General features: G+C 45.8%; 1 long non-coding RNA gene across 1 annotated transcript; it reads right to left on the bottom strand.

The window, feature by feature from the left end:
* Positions 1–2,251: 2,251 nt before the first annotated feature.
* On the bottom strand, positions 2,252–4,268 carry LOC119354119. Its single transcript, XR_005170645.1, has 3 exons — positions 3,586–4,268; positions 3,044–3,487; positions 2,252–2,526 (listed from the first exon to the last, which is right to left on the bottom strand). It is a non-coding gene; the product is annotated as an uncharacterized LOC119354119 (long non-coding RNA).
* Positions 4,269–4,973: the final 705 nt, after the last annotated feature.

Below are 4,973 nucleotides of genomic sequence, written 5' to 3'. Positions count from 1 at the left end.
AAGATTTCATGATTGCACAAATTCCACACTTTGTTTAGGAATAACTTGTCCTCTCTCATCTGTCAAATTATTTACGTGGAGTCAAGTGAACTTTTAGTGCAACACATTATGACTAAAAGTATTATCACATCTCTAAAAAAATGAAGGATATAGATTAGCAATTTCTTGTGTGATAGAAATATGTTACCGATATTTGATGGACTGAAGTTATGGAGTATCCCATATGAGCACTTCATTCCGCTCAGGCGCCTCCATCGAGGCCTCCCCCTTTTATTAGTTCTGCCAGTAGTAGTAATCGTTGTACCTCGAGAGAACGTAGAAGAATGTTTTTTAGCTCTGTAGTATTTTTTCAGAAGTCAGGAGAGTTGCAACATTGAACGGCATGCAAGTTGTTTAATGAGATAATCCACAAAAGCACAAACTGGACAATGGAAAATGAGATCCACCAATTATTATTTGCTGGCTAATAAAATAAAAATTTGAGGATCTATAAAAAAATCAGTAAGAAGTAACAGCATAGAGAAGAAAGCTTCTGCTTGCATACTAACTAAGCAGGACATAAGAAAAAGAGGAAAACGTATGGAGTTCAAAGAAAGTGAAGAGCAATCAGAAAACAATAACCATGTATTTCCTTTATTAAGTTTATTAATTCGTCCTGATCCATAACACAGTGGAAACCACAAGAGCAAACGTCTTGCACCTAATCAAACAAGACATCCTCATGCCAACAACGACCATGCACTGGAGCTCTGATTGTGAAAATGACACCCCTCCCGAGCCTGACGAATTTTACTTTTAGTTTTCTTCTTTGCTAGCGCTGCAAATTTAGGTTCAGCCTAATCCTGTAATGCTAACGTTGTAACATCTTTTCCTCTAAATTAATAGGCAGATCACTGCCAATTCCTCAAAAAAGGAAACCACAAGAGTAGAGATTGCTTGATGGTAACAATCACAAGGTGTGTATTTTAGGATGTTACCTCACCATAGTCCATAGCACAGAGCCTAAAACTCCTGAAGAAAATGATCGGTGCATCTGTTATTTTTATTCAGAGCTATTGTCCTACTGAGATAAAGCGTGTGTTGCCACTTGCCACTGATGACAAAGAAAAGCAACAAATGGGCCAAGTGCCAATCTTGCACTCGATCAGGAACAAGGATCGTGCTCTGCAATGAAAAAAAAAGGTCAGCTGATGGCTATGTTAAACTGAACATGGACTGTTTCTTCCTCCCGAGCACATGCCAGATGACCAGTGGCGTCGTGTCGTGACTCAAAATAGCTCGGGACAAGTGTTGTTCTTGCTGGGAACTGAACTCCGACAGTGCTCGGATGCCAAGGAAGGGGAAACTGAGGCTGTTTCTGGTGCTCTCACTCCTCTACATGAACGGTCCGCTGGCACAATAATCTTGGAAACCAACTGCTTGACAGCTTTTGAGGCGCTGCAGTTCACTGGGACCTGCAAATTGAGACTGTTTGTTGTGTACATGGACATTATGAAGCAGATAATCGTTCAGATGGTGTCTTACACCTAGAGGTTTGCTTAGTTCAGCAATATCCATCACTGGAGCAACAAAGAAGCAGAGCCTTCTGCAACATGATCTGACGATGGCAATGCCACTGGGTCAGGGAAGTAAAGACCAGGGCGCGCATATTGGAGCAGATCTGACGATGGTGACGGTTGTAGGCGGTGGGACTTAGCCAAGCAGAGGATGTGTGCAGGTCAACGTAGGAGCAGTCGGGGAGAGAAACGCTCGGCTGGCATGGGCCAGCTGTGGTACTCCTCAATGAGACAGCGGAGCGCAGCGGGCGCGGTGCTTAAACCTCACAGAGCAGCGCGCACGACCGGGGTGTAGGGTGGCGATGTTCGCGCGCGTGAGGCGCCTCGCCGCCATCGTCGTCCTCATGCATCTCCTGAACTTGGGACGGGAGGAAGGCTGCCGAAGAGGTCAAGACTCGAGGGAGAGGAGGCGTCGGAGAGATGGATCCGCTGCTCCCGGCGTAGAATTTGGCCGCGGACTCCGGGAGGAAGGCGGCGGCGTCAGGGGTGCGCCCGTGCGTGGGAAACAGGAAGGGGATCGTGGCTTTTTTTGGGCAACGAAGGAAATCGTGGCCTGATGGTGCGCCCGTGCGTGGGAAACAGGAAGAGGATCGTGGCTTTTATTGGGCAACTAACGAAATCGTGGTGTGATCCGTTATTAGTACCACCTCATTTATATTACGATTTTGTCTATACGAATCGTAAAAACGTATTACGATTGGATAAAAGCGTATTGTGACAGTAAACTCATGGAGTCAATCCGTATTTTATTATTAAAAAATTAGGGATAGATTATTATTAGTCATCGTCTAGCACATATGCCCGTGCGTTGCAACGGGGAAAACAAATCCTCGCATGGTCCAAGCAACCCACCCGGGTTATCGCACTCGTTGCCACTCGTGGTCACATTGTCCACCTTTCACGACGAGCATGAATCACAGGCGATGAGTTTGACCATCACATTCTAGCACGTTGGTTCCGCAAACTCCTCCTGTTTGTCACAATAAAATAAATTATCCTCACACTCTTCTAAAAGAACAGAACACATCTAAACCGGTAAATATCTACCTGAAGAATTGTTACAACGAAATTATGCCATGCTCTTATGGTAGCAAAATTTTGGTTAAATTGAGACATAAATAAAAAATTATTCTGTAAGCTAGTTAAATGGGGGAAAATATCCCACACCCTCCTAAAATACAACAACTATCTAAAAGAATAAATGCCTACCTAAAAAATGTTACAATGAACAAGACATATTATGTCATGCCTACTTTTATCCATGAAATTAGAAATATGAATATGAGTCAGAGGAATCATAGTGGGTACAATATGAATTTTATCACGTTTGCAGTGAAAGCTTAAAAATTGACAGCAATGTCCACCTATGAGTATTTAAACTTTAGCTATTTGATCCTAATGTAATACATCGCTGTAACTTGAGTAATCACACAAACACCAACCATGTGTTGTGAGCTGATAAATGAAAGCAGGAGGAAGCTGCTCACATAGATGTCCAAAAGTGAAACACAGACCACCAGTCTTTTTCGCCAATATAGCCATCTTCTGATGCCAGGAGTGCTTGTAGCCATAACAAAACAAAACTGATGATTCACTCAGTAGCAAAAGAAGAAATATTTGGTAGCTGAGAAACAGAGGGATTTGCTCACCGTGCACACTGTGCGTAGGCTAGCTCCTGCCAATGCCATGTCCTTCATTAATTACATAGGACAGATTGGTAACCAAGATCGATTTATCAGATTCCGTTCCATTAGGCCACGGAAATATAGTCTCCGCAAGCCTTTCATTTGCACAAAAATAAGGAGAGTACAGATGCTTATTTCACTCCTTTGTTGACATCTACCGGACTCCTTTTATCCAAATGCAGAATCCTGCATGTATGACAGGATGTTGCCGTCCGTTTTCCTGCTGCCGCGGCTAGAGCCTGCTGCCTGCGAAGTGGTGCCATCCAGAAATCAAGATCGTACCAAAAAAAATACACCTCGGATAAAAAATTGTGAGAGCTCTACTTTGTTCTGCATCTGCATACCTGGTGTGTGCTCATACAGCCACGCAGCGTCCATCGCGCCACCAACTGCTGCCGGCTTCTTTGCCATAAGGCAAATACGTCGTTGTATTTGGTCTTCGTATTATTTTTATTCTTTCGTCGAGCGAACAGCGCGGCCGCCAAGAACCCGCTGGCGCCGGACTCTGCCGCCATGTCGAAGTAGTCCGCGACGCGGGCCTCGGGGTTCCCGGACAGCTCCTGCAGCGGTGCTCGAGCCTGACCAGCACGGCCGCGGCGAGCGTCCCCCGTCGATGGAGAGCACGCGCACACGCCCGGCTGAGCACGCCCCTGTCGGCTCCAGCGCCTGCGGACGAAGTTGGACTCGAGGATGGAGAAGATCTCCTTGCTGAGCCGGTCCAAGCCACCCCCACCGACTGCCTCCCTCACCTTGTGCCCCCTTCTCCTTCTCCTTTCCTCCTCTCTTTCCTCTCTCCCTCACGCCCTGTCTCTTTCTTCTCTGGATCAGCAGGGTGCCGTCGCCACCGGAGCAAGACGCTGCTCCCGCCGCCAGATCCATCGACGTCGCGCCGGATGACTGGCGTGGGACCGGATCGAGCATCGCGCGGGGCGCCTCCTGGCGGCTGGGATCGGAGGCCAGGGAGAGAGGAGCGCCTGTTCGAGTGTGTGTTTTCGTGTTTTTTTCTCACTTTAAAAAGGACCACGGATTGAATACCGTAAACTATATGAATTTATTTGCAAAGTTCCTGAACGAAACGTTTTCCCCACACACAGCGCACCACACACACGCGAGCCACGCATGCATGTACATAGCGGCAGGCAAACGCACGCAGGCAAGGAGTGCTGGTCATCCGGCGCTATATTTTTAATGAGTAAACCAACATGAAAAGGCTGATTAGAAGCCCACTTGACCCTATGTATTGTGCAGCTTGACGTGTTGGTTTTTTTGGGATCGGAAGAGTGCTAGACTGACCGTGGATGAGGCCCAAAAGAGCGTAGGGCAGGCCTAATACACATCATATACGGCAGGGAATAAACAGAGGAAGCTTTTGTTTACGTGCGGACTCCAAATTAGTACCACCTTGTTTATATTACAATTTTGTCTATACAAATTATAAAAACGTATTATGACATGAGAAGAAAGCGTATTGTGACGGTGAACCCACGGAGTCAATCCGTGCTTTATTATTAGGGATATATTATTATTACTAGCAAAAAAACTCGTGCGTTGCAACGGGAGAAAAGAGCCACCTGTCACTTATTCATATGTAAGAAGTGGTCTAGGGCCTGGATATGCTAATTTATATTCAGAATGGAACCCGTTTAAAAGAAAGTGATTTATTCCCTTTTAACTTCATGCTCCAGAGACAACAAAATTGCAAAGATGATCTATAAGCTGCTAGAAGAAATAC

This window comes from Triticum dicoccoides, chromosome 2A, assembly GCF_002162155.2.
Source record: "Triticum dicoccoides isolate Atlit2015 ecotype Zavitan chromosome 2A, WEW_v2.0, whole genome shotgun sequence".
Classification (NCBI taxonomy): Eukaryota; Viridiplantae; Streptophyta; class Magnoliopsida; order Poales; family Poaceae; genus Triticum; species Triticum dicoccoides.
The sequence above is the reverse complement of the archived record's forward strand: the minus strand, read 5'-3'. Positions and strand labels throughout refer to the sequence as shown.